We start from the raw sequence: 14417 nt of genomic DNA on the forward strand, positions 1-14417 counted from the left end.
CTCCGGAAGTAAACCACGCCAGCACCTTGATCTTGGACTTCCACACTCCACAACTGTGAGGCAATACATTTCTATTGTTCAAGCCACCCAGGCTGTGGTATTTTGTTATGGCAACCTCAGCAGATGAAGACAGGTACCAATGTTAATTTCCAGTTTTGACAAATGTACCGTGGTGGTGTAACATGTTTGCATCAGAGGGAGCTGGGCGATGCTGTACTATCTGTGCAAGCTTCCTGTAACTCTAAGATAACTCCACAATTTAAAGTTTGTCTTTAGAAAAAAGAATAGAGATAAAATGAATGGGGACGATTTTTATCTAGTGATGTGAGAAGATTACCAAAATACATTAAATGAGAGAAGCAAAGGGTGGAATATGCTATTTTTATATAATAAGAAGAGGAGACGTAATGCATTTTTGTTCTGTGTGGTTTATGTTAGAAAAGTCTATGGAGAGATAAGCAAGAAATAAATCACAAGTGTTGCTTGAGGGAAGGGAATGACAGTTGGGGAAACTGGGAACCAAAGGAGGTGAAAGTGTTTTCACCATGTACTTTTTTTTTTTTTTTTTAAGCAAAAAAGAAATTTATTGGAAGGATTTCTGGGACCTCACAGACCTGAGAAGAAAGCTGAAGCACCAGGCATGGAAGATGTGCAGGAGTGAAGAGGTCAGGCAGCTGAGCGTCGCCGAGGGTCAGGCCGCAGGGGCGGCACGAATGGGGACCTCCGGGTTCCGCTGCTGCCACGTATACATCTCCAAACGCTTCAGGTTCTTTTGGCCACCAGGTTAAGCTTCAGGGGGCAGGTGAGGGCCTCCAGTCGGCTAAACTTAACACATCACCACAGCCAGGGAGGAGAGAGAAGACATCCTCTATTTAGCTTTTAATTCTTTTTTTATTGGGCAGTACTGAACTGTGGTTCTATGAAGATCTACAAGACCTTTTAGAACTAACACCCAAAAAAGATGTCCTTTTCATTATAGGGGACTGGAATGCAAAAGTAGGAAGTCAAGAAACACCTGGAGTAACAGGCAAATTTCGCCTTGGAATACGGAATGAAGCAGGGCAAAGGCTAATAGAGTTTTGCCAAGAGAACGCACTGGTCATAGCAAACACTCTCTTCCAACAACACAAGAGAAGAGTCTACACATGGACATCACCAGATGGTCAACACCGAAATCAGATTCATTATATTCTTTGCAGCCAAAGATGGAGAAGCTCTATACAGTCAGCGAAAACAAGACGGGGAGCTGACTGTGGCTCAGATCATGAGCTCCTTATTGCCAAATTTAGACTTAAATTGAAGAAAATATGGAAAACCACTAAACCATTCAGGTATGACCTAAATCAAATCCCTTATGATTATACAGTGGAAGTGAGAAATAGATTTAAGGGACTAGATCTGATAGATAGAGTGCCTGATGAACTATGGAATGAGGTTCGTGACATTGTACAGCAGACAGGGATCAAGACCATCCCCATGGAAAAGAAATGCAAAAAAGCAAAATGGCTGTCTGGGGAGGCCTTACAAATAGCTGTGAAAAGAAGAGAGGCGAGAAGCCAAGGAGAAAAGGAAAGATATAAGCATCTGAATGCAGAGTTCCAAAGAATAGCAAGAAGAGATAAGAAAGCCTTCCTCAGCGATCAATGCAAAGAAATAGAGGAAAACAACAGAATGGGAAAGACTAGAGATCTCTTCAAGAAAATTAGAGATACCAAGGGAACATTTCATGCAAAGATGGGCACAATAAAGGACAGAAATGGTATGGACCTAACAGAAGCAGAAGATATTAAGAAGAGGTGGCAAGAATACACATAAGAACTGTACAAAAAAGATCTTCACGACCCAGATAATCACGATGATGTGATCACTCATCTAGAGCCAGACATCCTGGAATGTGAAGTCAAGTGGGCCTTAGAAAGCATCACTATGAACAAAGCTAGTGGAGGTGATGGAATTCCAGGTGAGCTGTTTCAAATCCTGAAAGATGATGCTGTGAAAGTGCTGCACTCAATATGCCAGCAAATTTGGAAAACTCAGCAGTGGCCACAGGACTGGAAAAGGTCAGTTTTCATTTCAGTCCCAAGGAAAGGCAATGCCAAAGAATGCTGAAAGTACTGCACAATTCCACTCATCTCACATGCTAGTAAAGTAATGCTCAAAATTCTCCAAGCTAGGCTTCAGCAATACGTGAACCGTGAACTTCCTGATGTTCAAGCTGGTTTTAGAAAAGGCAGAGGAACCAGAGATCAAATTGCCAACATCTGCTGAATCATCGAAAAAGCAAGAGAGTTCCAGAAAAACATCTACTTCTGCTTTATTGACTATGCCAAAGCCTTTGACTGTGTGGGTCACAATAAACTGTGGGAAATTCTTCAAGAGATGGGAATCCCAGACTACCTGACCTGCCTCTTGAGAAACCTATATGCAGGTCAGGAAGCAACAGTTAGAACTGGACATGGAACAACAGACTGGTTCCAAATAGGAGAAGGGGTATGTCAAGGCTGTATATTGTCACCCTGCTTATTTAACTTGCAGAGTACACCATGAGAAATGCTAGGCTGGAAGAAGCACAGGTTGGAATCAAGATTGCAGGGAGAAATATCAATAACCTCAGCTATGCAGAGGGCACCACCCTTATGGCAGAAAGTGAAGAGGAACTAAAGAGCCTCTTGATGAAAGTGAAAGAGGAGAGTGAAAAAGTTGGCTTAAAGCTCAACATTCAGAAAACTAAGATCACGGCATCTGTTCCCATCACTTCATGAGAAATAGATGGGGAAACAGTGGAAACAGTGTCAGACTTTCTTTTTGTAGACTCCAAAATCACTGCAGATGGTGAGTGCAGCCAGGAAATTAAAAGACGCTTGCTCCTTGGAAGAAAAGTTATGACCAACCTAGATAGGATATTCAAAAGCAGAGATATTACTTTGCCAACAAAGGCCCGTCTAGTCAAGGCTATGGTTTTTCCAGTGGTCATGTATGGATGTGAGAGTTGGACTGTGAAGAAAGCTGAGTGCCAAAGAATTGATGCTTTTGAACTGTGGTGTTGGAGAAGACTCTTGAGAGTCCCTTGGACTGCAAGGAGATCCAGCCAGTCCATCCTAAGGGATATCAGTCCTAAATATTCATTGGAAGGAATGACGCTGAAGCTGAATCTCCAATAGCTTGACCACCTGATGTGAAGAGCTTACTGATTGGAAAAGACCCTGATGCTGGGAAAGATTGAAGGCAGGAGCAGAGGAGACAGAGGATGAGATGGTTGGATGGCATCCCTGACTCAATGGACATGGGCTTGAGTGAACTCCAGGAGTTGGTGATGGACAGGGAGGCCTGGCGTGCTGCGGTTCATGGGGTCGCAGAGTCAGACACGACTGAGCAACTGAGCTGAGCTGAGTGTCCTTCCATTCACCTCCTGGGTGACTCATTTCAAGTAGCAGAAGTGTTCCTATGCCAGGTAATCCTCCTCCATTTTGGAATCGTAGACTAGTTTCCACTTGGTAATGAGGACCAACTATGCCAGCTAACACCGCAATTCCTTCCTTTGCCTGTTGTTCCAGAGGCATGAGGAATCTGATTTTTTAAATAATTTAATATTGATTCGTTTATTTTTGGCTGCACTAGGTCCTCACTGCTGCGAGCGGGCTTTCTCTAACTGGGGTACATGGGCCTCTTACTGTGGCGGCAGTAAGTCTCTTACAGCAGAGCACAGGCTCCAGAGCGGGCGGGCTCCATGGTTTCAGCTCCCAGGGCCTAGATTGCAGGCCTGTGGCTGTGGTGCAGGGGGGTAGTTGCTGTGTGGCGTGTGGGATCTTCTGGGAACAGGGGTGGAGCTCGTGCCCCCTGCATCGGCAGGTGGATTCTTACTCACTGAGCCACCAGGAAAGCCTCGAATCTGGAGTGCTTGAGTGGCAGCTCTAACTCCCAGCTCAGTGGAATCATGGTTGCATTATCCCCTGACACTGGGAGTCTCCTGCAAAGGCTGGGTTGGGAGGCGCAGCTGGGGCTCGCCGTGTGGACAGATGCGGGCAGCAGCAGCTCTGGGCAGTTCTCAATGGTGGGAGCCCTTTGGAGGCTACCGTTTTCTTTAGACCATGTACTTTAAAAAACTTTTTTGGTTGTTTGAGTCATGTGAATTTATTTTTCATCCAAATAACTGATTTTGTAAAAAGTAAATTCTTGAGGAAGAAGAAGAGGATTTGCTATATAGACACTAAAATGTATTTTGAAGTTTCAATAATCAAACCAGCATGAAACAGCCCCAAAGAAGACAGAGTAACAAGTCAGTGATTTGGCCAAAACAAACCCAAGGATATCTATTTCAGTTCAGTTCAGTAGCGTCCGACTCTTTGCGACCCCATGAATCGCAGCACACCAGGCCTCCCTGTCCATCACCAACTTCCGGAGTTCACTTAGACTCATGTCCCTCGAGTCCGTGATGCCATCCAACCATCTCATCCTCTGTCGTCCCCTTCTCCTCCTGCCCCCAATCCTTCCCAGCATCAGAGTCTTTTCCAATGAGTCAACTCGTCGCATGAGGTGGCCAAAGTACTGGAGCTTCAGCTTTAGCATCATTCCTTCCAAAGAAATCCCAGGGTTGATCTCCTTCAGAATGGACTGGTTGGATCTCCTTGCAGTCCAAGGGACTCTCAAGATTGTTTCCAACACCACAGTTCAAAAGCATCAATTCTTCGGTGCTCAGCCTTCTTCACAGTCCAACTCTCACATCCATACATGACCACTGGAAAAACCATAGCCTTGACTAGATGGACCTTAGTCGGCAAAGTAATGTCTCTGCTTTTGAATGTGCTATCTAGGTTGGTCATAACTTTTCTTCCAAGCAGTAAGCGTCTTTTAATTTCCTGGCTGCACTCAACATCCGCAGTGATTTTGGAGCCCAAAAAAAGAAAGTCTGACACTGTTTCCACTGTTTCCCCATCTACTTCCCATGAAGTGATGGGACCGGATGCCATGATCTTTGTTTTCTGAATTTAAGCCAACTAAGAAATCAGCAAATGATAAAAGTGAATTACAGTTCAATGAAAAGCAGTGTCTTATTCAATACATTATGTGAGAATAATCAATGGAGCATTTCAAAAAAACACTCAGATCCTTACTTTTGCCTGATGGCCAGATAATTATCAGATGGATTAAATATTTAAAGGTAAGAATAGTCATAGAAGAATAGAACTTAGGATAAAAGTTGGGTAAACATTTACATAATTTGTGAGGGAAACTACTAGAGAAACGAATAAAGGATTTTACCATGGAAAATAATAAATTCCTATAGGATAAACACAAAAGCCAATGATAAACATGCTGTTAGTTTAGTCCTAAATCGTGTCCATCTCTTTTCGACGCCATGGACTGCAGCCTACCAGGCTCCTCTGTCCATGGAATTCTCCAGGCAAGATTATTGGAGTGGGCTGTCACGCCCTCCTCCAGGGATTCTTCCCAACCCAGGGATCAAACCTGCATCTCCTGCTTGGCAGGCAATTCTTACTATGATAAACACAGTAAGGAGCAAATGACTAGTAATGAAAAAATGATGACCCAAAGGTTGACTTCCTTAATCTATAAAACATTTTAAGGAAAGACCAACAGCTCACTTTTAATCTTTTTAATATTTTTATTTATCTATTTGGTTGCGCTGGGTCTCAGTCACGGCATGCAAGGTCTTTAGTTGCAGCTCTCATCTGTGGCATGTGGGTTCTTATTTCCCCAACCAGGGATCAAACCTAGGTCCCCTGCCTTGGGTGCATGGAATCTGTTCCTACCTTACCCAGACTACAAAAAAAACCCCCTGATATCTCAGGTTTTAAAATGTTTTGTAAATGACCCCAATAGAGAAGCTAATACAAGAAGAAATACCAATAAACAATTTTTTTAAAGTCCTTCAGATTAATAGCCAAAGGTATTCAAAGTAAAATAAAGACATGCTTTTCCCCCCTACTAAGTTAGGAAGAGCATAAAAATAATAAATCAGGTGTTTTGGAGTGGGAAACAACTCACACATGTCTCTGGTGAGGATGTAAATTAGAACAACCTTTCCAGAAGGAAATTGGATATATTCAGGAACCAATGGCCCCCACCTCAAAAAAAAAAAAAATATGTGTTGATCTAATGATTCCTCTTCTAGAAATCTATCCTGAGGAACTAATTGAACGAAGAATAAAAAGATGTATTTACAAAGCTGTTTACCACAGCACTGTTTATAATTGTGAAAAATGGAAGCAGCAAATGATAGGGAATTGGTTTCATAAAATGAGAGTTCATCTGTGTAACGAAGAGCGAGGAATCCATTATAAATGGCGCAGAGCTGTATTGACAGAACAAAGACATTCACAGTATATTGTCCTCTGAAGAAAGCAAGCTACAGAATAATTGATATGTATGTAACATCGAAACACACGTTAGGTAATAAGTATATATTGATGTGCATATGTACTGAAAAACTTGAGTGGTTCTTTCTGAATAGTGCTTTTTTTAGGGAGGTGGGGGGGGATTTGTTTTTTTTAATATATATATGCTTTTTTCCCTAAAATTTCTTCTGAAGTCATATATTACTTCACTAGACACACAGCTTTCTTAGCCAGTCTTGCGTACATAATTTCATTCCCTGATGGCTCAGACAGTAAAGAATCCATCTGCAATGCAGGAGACCTGGGTTCGATCCCTGGGTCTGAAAGATCCCCTGGAACAGGGAATGGCTACTCACACTGGTATTCTTGCCTGGAGGATCCCAGAGTCAGAGGAGCCTGGAGGGCTACAGTCCATCGGGTCTCAGAGTCAGACACAACTGAGCTACTAAGCACACATAGAGGCAGGTATATACGCAAGTCTATTTTTGTCTTTCCCAGATTGTCTCTGAAGCTCCGAGTAAGCTGAGTAAGACCCAGGAATAAATATTAAAAAAAAAGAAAAACTGCCTCCAATTTTGATTTTTGTTATTGATAAAAATAACATCTAGGAATGAGTACTTCAACAATCACAACAAAGAATAAAAACAATTAGCCTTAGGAAGAAAAGAGTAAAAATAAGCTTAATGTCAGTTTGTCAAGGAGACATGGCGGTTCTGAGAAGTCCTAATTGAGAGCAAACTATTCAGCTGGAAATAAGCAACAACTCAGGAATAAATTATGCATGGCCACTGTTAAATATTTTATCCATCCTTAACCATTATTTGTCTTTGCAAGGCTAAAAGAGGAGAGGGAAAGAAAACCCCCCAATCTGATCATAAGCGTTATCAGTCTTGTATCTTTCCTCCTCCTAGAAGTCTTCGACATTCAAGCGTAAACCCTGCAAAAGAGGAAAAACGCTAACCATGATTAAAACAAGAAGTTGGCAGGCTGAACTTGAACTTCACAACTTGATTAAGGTGACCTCACCTTCCATCTCCAGGTTTTCATCCTTCAAAATTATGAACATTTTGCTCTGCTAAACGTGCTGTTTTAAAAAGCAACATTTATGAATTCTTGGTGACGTCCAGGCAGAGGGGTTTTGTGTTCCCCTGGCATTCACGCAGCAGCGGGACAGGACGTCGGAGATATCTGAGGCGCTGTCAGAAGCTGATGTAGCCCATTCAGCCCTTTGCCATTTGGCCAGCTTCCCGGCCACTCGGCCTCCTCTCCTGGCTCTCTCCCTTCCTTGTTTATTTCCTCTCCCTCCCCTGTCGGCTTGGCTGATGGAGGCACACGCCAGCCCCACGGGGCACAGGCCCCGGGAGCACCAGCCAAGGCCCCGAGGGGGCGGAGGGAGGCCGTGGAGGCCAGCTACCTAGAAGAGCCCTCATGGGCAGCAACGGAACTGTGACCATTTTACTGCAAAGGTTTTACTCTTGTTTTCCACAGGGGACTGGAAGATTATTACAATGGCCATTTCGGGGTGAGATTTGTTTTAAGTTATTTTTCAAGTATTGGGTAGCATTCTGTGGGCTTCCCCAGTGGCTCAGATGGTAAAGAATTACCCTGCCAATGCAGGAGACCCAGGTTTGATCCCTGGCTTGGGAAGATCCCCCCGGAGAAGGGAACGGCAACCCACTCCAGTATGCTTGCCTGGAGAATTCTGCGGACAGAGGAGGCTGGGGCTATAGTCCGTGGGGTCACAGAGTCGGACATGACTGAGCAACTAACATTTCCATTTCTGGCATTTTGTATGGCATTTTGTGCCAGAAGTGTACATTACGTTAATGTTATAGATTAAAAATTTTTTTTAATTTAGGGCCACACCAGGTGGCCTGCAAGATCTAGTTCCCCAACCCAACCAGGGATCGAACCTGTGCCCGTTGAAGTGGAAATGCAGAGTCTTATCTACTGGACTCCCAGGGAAGTCCCTGTTTATCTATCTTTTTTTCAGTACGTTGATGTTAATTCCACGTGCCAGCAGACTAGATTTGTGTGTGTATAAATGCATGTACTCGGTTTAAAAATCAACTCGCTAAAAGCTGTCTGTGTGTGTCTGACAGACTCACTCGGTTTGTCTCAAGTCTGAAGTCAAGGGGAGGGAGATTCTGTCAGCAGCCAAGGACTTCTGTTCAGGCCTGAATGGTGGGTTTTCCCTCTGATTCCAGGGCTTTCCCCTGTTCCTGGGCTCCTAAGTGTATGGTTACGTCACCCCACGATTGTCCAGTCGGTTAATGTGCTGTGCAGTGTTCAACATATTGCATCGTTCGAGCTGTTAGTCCATTTTATCTTCATTTCAAATATCTGAACATAAGGCTAGCATCTACTTGAATTTCTGGTGAGATTTTAAATGCTAATAAAACAGTAGACTCACCCTCCACCCGGCAAAAGTTATCTGTGTGTGTGTTTTTAAACCAAGAATCCTTTCTCACGTTTTCCTGCTTTACCAGATAGAGATACACACAGATGAAACCTGCATTCTTAGTAAGATACCTGGTGTGAATTGTTCCTCCTGAGAGTGACTGATTGGAGCTTCTTTCTGATTCCAGATGATTCTGGGGTGAGTCACTGATCCACCCGAGAAGCAGGACTGCTGTTCCCATCATCACGGCATTATTGGAAGGCCCACATTCTAAAGCCCTCTTCTTCAAGGTCCCTTTACCCGTGCTTGGCAGGCAGCATTTCACCAAGTTAATGATTTACTTTCTGAGTCACTAAGCATACAGAGTATTACCTGAGTCACCCCGGGCACATACCTGAGACAGCAGCTGCAAGCTTCGGGGAATGTTGGGGAAAACCTGATCTGCAACTGACTGCCCAGCACAGATTTAAAGCTAGCACAGGACAGAGAGCCTGGGAACAGGACTCCTATGTTCCATAAGAACAGCACCTTGTTCTTTCATCTGAGTGGAACCTGCTCCAGGTCGGCGTGGAACAAGGCCGTGAATGCCATTCGCTTGCCGTCTCAGGCATTGCTGGGGGATGGGACGGGAAAGGAATGCTGTACTGATACCATCTGTGGGTGGGACTGTTCATCTGATTCTAGCCTTTTTTGTCTTCCCTTTTGCTGGATAGCCCGACACAAAAATCCAGCCCAGAGTTTTCCGAGGCTTGTTTCTGCACGCGTCTAATGATTTCTGTGGGGAGTTACTATACTTGATCAACACTGCAATTCTGGAAAGTCAGATTATACTAATTTAAGGAAGTGGGATCCCTTGCACAGGGGGCTGGAGACCAAAACTTGCTTTTGCCAAGTTAACAGCATGGTATACGCCAGACTAATAAATGAAGGTTTCTGTACATCTTATGAATTTTAGAAGTGATTATAAGCCGTGTTCCTTAAAGCAGTTCTGCTAAGACTGATACAGATGGATTTCAGAACTTTTCAGACTGTCCTGTACACAGGAAGCACCTGGGGAGAGCTTGTTAAAATGTAGACTCTGGGCCCCACCAGCAGAGTCTGTTCCGCAGAACAGAGTTGGGGCCCGAGCGTGGGCACCTCTAACCTGCATCCCAGTGATGCTGGAGCTGCTGTCTGGGGACCACGCTGTGGAGTCACACAGTTGGAGGACTGCTCTGGGCTGGTCACCGAATCCCTCTGGGCCTCAGCCATCTCCCTGAGAACGGACGGAACAGCCGACATCCAGTGGGGGCTTGTTAATCCCTGGGCACTGTCCTCAACCCTCTGCACACACTACCTCGTTCAGTCCTCAGGAGACGGTTTAACGGTGAAGGAATGAGAGCCGTCGATGGTCTACGGTTCTGAGCCTCTGAGACGGCGCTGGCAACGGGCAGCCTGCAGGCATCTGGGGCCGGCTGGTCTGTGTGGTCTCTCTCACGAGTTGTTTTAAAAATCAGGATGTCTCATGGGACATTCTGGATTTCTGATATCTTCTTTTTTAAAATATCTATTTTTATTTATCCGGTTGTGTCGGGTCTTAGTTGCAGTATGCAGGATCTTCAGTTGTTGCATATGAGATCTGGTTCCCTGACCAGGGATCAAACTTGGGTTCCCTGCATTGGGAGCATGCAGTCTTTGCCACTGGACCACCGGGGAAGTCCCTCTGGTATCTCCTTAAAAGTTCGAAGAGCTGGCAACAGTTGGCGCATACATGTCCAAGTGGTAACATGGTAACGAAGGCGCAGTGTGTCTGTGTCTGTGTCTAAAGGGAGACTCTGGTTTACCAGCCCCACCCACCCTCCCCCACTCCAGCCCCCTGGGCATTCCATTTACCCATTGCTCTAATACCACCATTCTCTCCTGGTGTTATATTCCAAAAGTAGTAAACTTTGAACTTTCTGCCGTTTCTTTCTTTTCTCCTGCTGTGCCGTGGGCCTTGCAGGATCTTAGTTCCCTGAGCAAGGAGGGAACCCAGCGTCCCAACAGTGAGAGCACTGCGTCCTAACCCCTGGACTTCCAGGGGCCCTGGAGTCCCTCTGCCACGTCAGACTGAAGCTTCTATTGGGTTCATGTCCTCTTTATACACTAGATTGGTATCCGATTTCGTTATGGTAAATACAGGCCAAACAAACAATACCTGAACCCCCCCAAATGTCACTATTATGAGATTTAAAGCTTTCTTTCAAATTCAGAACACCCCATTAGACCCCCAAATTTCGTTTCTACTTTTACCATTTTCCTTGGCGAGGGCTGCTGTCTGTCCCCATGTGCCTTTTGCGCAGCAGCTTATGCTTTTAACTCTCTCCTTCATGAGAAAGGTGCACCCAAACATTCGTAAACAAAGCTGCAAGTGACGCGCTGCGCTCACCGTGCTTTCACAGGCTCCTTCTTTCGAGATTTCCCTGGTGGCTCAGACGGGAAAGAATCCGCCTGCAATGCAGGAGAGCCAGTTCGATCCCTGGGTCAGAAGATCCCTTGGAGAAGGGAATGGGCAGCAGTGCATGGGGCTGCCGGTCGGATGTGACCGAGTGACTAACAGTATCCTTTCGTGAGGTGACAGAACCCTGATTCCCTGACTACTTGAGGTGCCGCCGCTCACTGACCCCGCCCAGACGTGGGTCTGGAACTGGACAGGGCCACGGGGAGTGGGCTTTGAGGCCTTGACTGCCATGAGCAGGAAGGGGAGGCTCCCTTCCAGGTGGGTAGTTAATGCCAGAAGGTATGCTAGAGTTGCTGCAGAACATTTTTGTCACCACAAAGGGGTCATTTGCCTGAGAAAAAATAACGAACAGGAAAGCAAAGCCAGAAACAGAGATTCTAATAAGGCATCTATATGCCAATAAAAATTAATTTAAAAAGGAAAAAAAATGGAGATTCTAGCCTGTGTTGTAAAATATAGCAGCCACTCGCTCCATTTATTTTTAATTAAATAAATTAATTAAAACTACACAGAGTTAAGGGCTTCCCAGGTGGCAGTAGTCGTGAAGAACCGGGCTGCCAGTGCAGGAGACTTCGAGACGTGGGTTAGATCCCTGGGTCAGGAAGATCCCCTGGGGGACGGCATAGCAACCCACTCCAGCATTCTTGCCTGGAGAATCCCGGGGACAGAGGAGCCTGGCAGGCTGCAGTCCTCGAGGGGAGTCAGACACGACTGAGCAGCTAACACGCATGCACGTCCTTAATCATGCAGTTTCTCGGCTGTACCAGCCACACCTCGGACACCCGGGGCTTAGTGGCTCCCGTTTGGATCAAGCAAATACAGGCCATTCCCCTCACTGTACTAGGTTCTCCCAGCCGCACTTTTAATATGGTATCTGTGCTGAAGTTCTAGCCCTGAGTGTTCAGCTCTGTGAACCAATCAACCTTTTTTTTTTTTTTCAGTGAAGCAATTGGACCTGGGTTTACAGTATTCACAACCAGAAGACTCCAAAGGCGAGAGTCTCCAGTTAGCTCTCTGGAGAACATGACCGCAGGATTTCAGTTTCACTGGGGTGGTTTCTTTCCACTCAGGTCAGTGCCAGAAAAAATAATCACTGGGTCCACAAAAGTACTTAAACAAATGGCACTCAAGAGCATCCATGCCATTTCACCATTTTTCTATTGTTTCCCCAATTAGAAAACAATTAAGAACGTGGATTGAATGGATCTAAAAGTCCCCATGGGTGTTTATCAGCCTAAGAGTAATTAGAATAAAGGAAACACACAAGAAGAGAAGTTTTGAAAGTGTTTTAACGTCAACAAGATTGAAATAAAATGACATGATGTGCCTCCTGACATGGTAATATGAGGATATATCATCGCAATCATAGTTTTCTTGCCAAATACTTGAATCTAATTATGAGCTAACAGACAAACCTGAATTGAGGGACAGTCTACAAAACAATTTGTCTCCACTTTTTAAAAAACGTCAGAAAGCTGAGCAACTGTTTCAGACTAAAGGAGACCAGAGATGTGACGTGTGAATGCAACACCTGGTTCCGGGTTAGATGCTGGATGGAGAGGGTAGTTTTCTGTAGAGGACGTTATGGGGGCAACCGTTGAGATTCTAGTTCAGCTTTTGTGTAATCCATATAACTGTCTCAATTAGATCTTTTGAATTTGATAACCAAACTGCAATTGTATAAAGGAATGCCTTAGAGAACATCCTTGTTCTCTCATGCTTGTCTTCAGGGGCTCAGGGGCTCTGATCTCTGCAACCAGTTCTCAGATGTTTCAGGAAAAGCAGAGATAAAACAAATGTGGTATGATCTGGGTGAAGGGTATAGGCTGTACTTTTCATGCAGCTCTGTTCTACATTTGAAATTATTTCAAAATAGGAAAGCAAGCAAGCAATGTAGTGCTTTTTTCCCCACCTGGAAAAAAATAGACTAGTATTTTCCATGGCAAATTTCACAACTGGAAAACAAAGTGCTTCACAAGTGCTTTTCAAAGCCATACAGTATCTTTAATAGAGACTCACATCACACTTAACCTACATACCTAGTTTGTGCCTGCTGTCCCGGCATAATTAATAGCAAATCTGTTCACTCTTAAAAATGTCCCAATGACAATTATAGTCACTCTTATTTTCAGCCTCTTTTTTTTTTGTAACAAAGTGTCATATGAGTAAGTATGCTTTGTGGGAAAAAAAAAGAACTTTAGCATTTTTTTAAAAAATGAATGAATTTACATATTATTTGTATAATGGAAAAAATGTTATCTTTACTAATAATATCTTAAATAACTTTGCTATCCATCCGTGGGGATTACAGCGAACTAGATAATTATAATGAACTAGAAAAAAATATTTCCTATTACACGAACTGAGAACTTTTTAAAATGGGAAAGCACCTAAATACAGCTTGTAAATAAAATAAAAACTCAACATTAATTTATAAGATACACATCAAATGTTGTAAAGCAACTAGATGAATACATTAGCTTTTAAATGTCAAGACTTCAATCTGTTGAGAGCTCAGCTACCAAAGTCACTGACACACACACATAACTCTTAAAGTTTGGTCACCCATAACAAAACATTTCATCAATCTAAAAGATGGGAAAATCAGAGCAAATGCTATCACTAGTTGCTGCTAACCATTAATTCATGCACCTTAAGGCAAACAACCAGAAATGGGTTGGCTTTTCCTTGCACATTTTTTTTCCTGGTCTACGTACATGATGGTGAATTTTTACTTAGCAGATTTGCTGTTTTTAAACTGGGGGAAGGAACTGGTTGTCATCCTGCATGCTGCCTGGCAGAGAAGTTAGTGCAGAGATCAAGTTAGCCAATTACAGGGTGACTAATTCGGAATTAGAAATGGCTCAGGAAGAGGGTGTATTTTATTTCGGGCCTTTTACAATGTTTAGTCTAAGTTAAATCCAATCCATATAGGCAATACCTATACCTAGGGTGGTGATAAAAAGTATAACTAAGTGAATTTGAATTTGGAAGAGAAACTGTCACTTTAGAAACAACTTTTGTCTAATTTCAAATAATCAAATATCTAAGTGATAATTCTGGATAGGTATCATGTATAACCTCTTACATCCTCTTGAATTTAACCACATTTTAAATGCCCTAACCCTAAGCTGGGCCGTCAGCAGTTAAAGTGAGGAGTCCTAACCACTGAAATTCTAGG

General features: G+C 43.8%; 1 long non-coding RNA gene across 1 annotated transcript; it reads right to left on the reverse strand.

Moving 5' to 3' along the window:
• Positions 1-7134: 7134 nt before the first annotated feature.
• On the reverse strand, positions 7135-7559 carry LOC120869112. Its single transcript, XR_005722439.1, has 2 exons — positions 7383-7559; positions 7135-7293 (listed from the first exon to the last, which is right to left on the reverse strand). It is a non-coding gene; the product is annotated as an uncharacterized LOC120869112 (long non-coding RNA).
• Positions 7560-14417: the final 6858 nt, after the last annotated feature.

The sequence above is a fragment of the Oryx dammah genome, unplaced genomic scaffold, assembly GCF_014754425.2.
Source record: "Oryx dammah isolate SB20612 unplaced genomic scaffold, SCBI_Odam_1.1 HiC_scaffold_10, whole genome shotgun sequence".
Lineage (NCBI taxonomy): Eukaryota > Metazoa > Chordata > Mammalia > Artiodactyla > Bovidae > Oryx > Oryx dammah.